The sequence below is a fragment of the Cebus imitator genome, unplaced genomic scaffold (genome assembly GCF_001604975.1).
Source record: "Cebus imitator isolate Cc_AM_T3 unplaced genomic scaffold, Cebus_imitator-1.0 Scaffold435, whole genome shotgun sequence".
NCBI classification, from domain to species: Eukaryota; Metazoa; Chordata; class Mammalia; order Primates; family Cebidae; genus Cebus; species Cebus imitator.
Window position 1 is genome coordinate 811,407 of NW_016107750.1, and position 216 is coordinate 811,622.

Consider the following 216-nt stretch of genomic DNA (forward strand, 5'->3'; position numbering starts at 1 on the left):
GGAAGCCATCTGACCCACGTAGCTCAGGGCAGCCACTGTGGAACACAGCCTCCTGCAGGGCTGCGGCCTGGCCCCCTGTAGCCCCCACACCCACAGGTCAACTGTCTTCCGGCGCTGCCAGAGAGGACAAGCTGACTTCCCTATGCTTGCTCAGACATCTGAGGACGGAGATAATGTTGTTCCAAGGTCTTCTTTTTTTTTTTTTTTTTTTTTTGA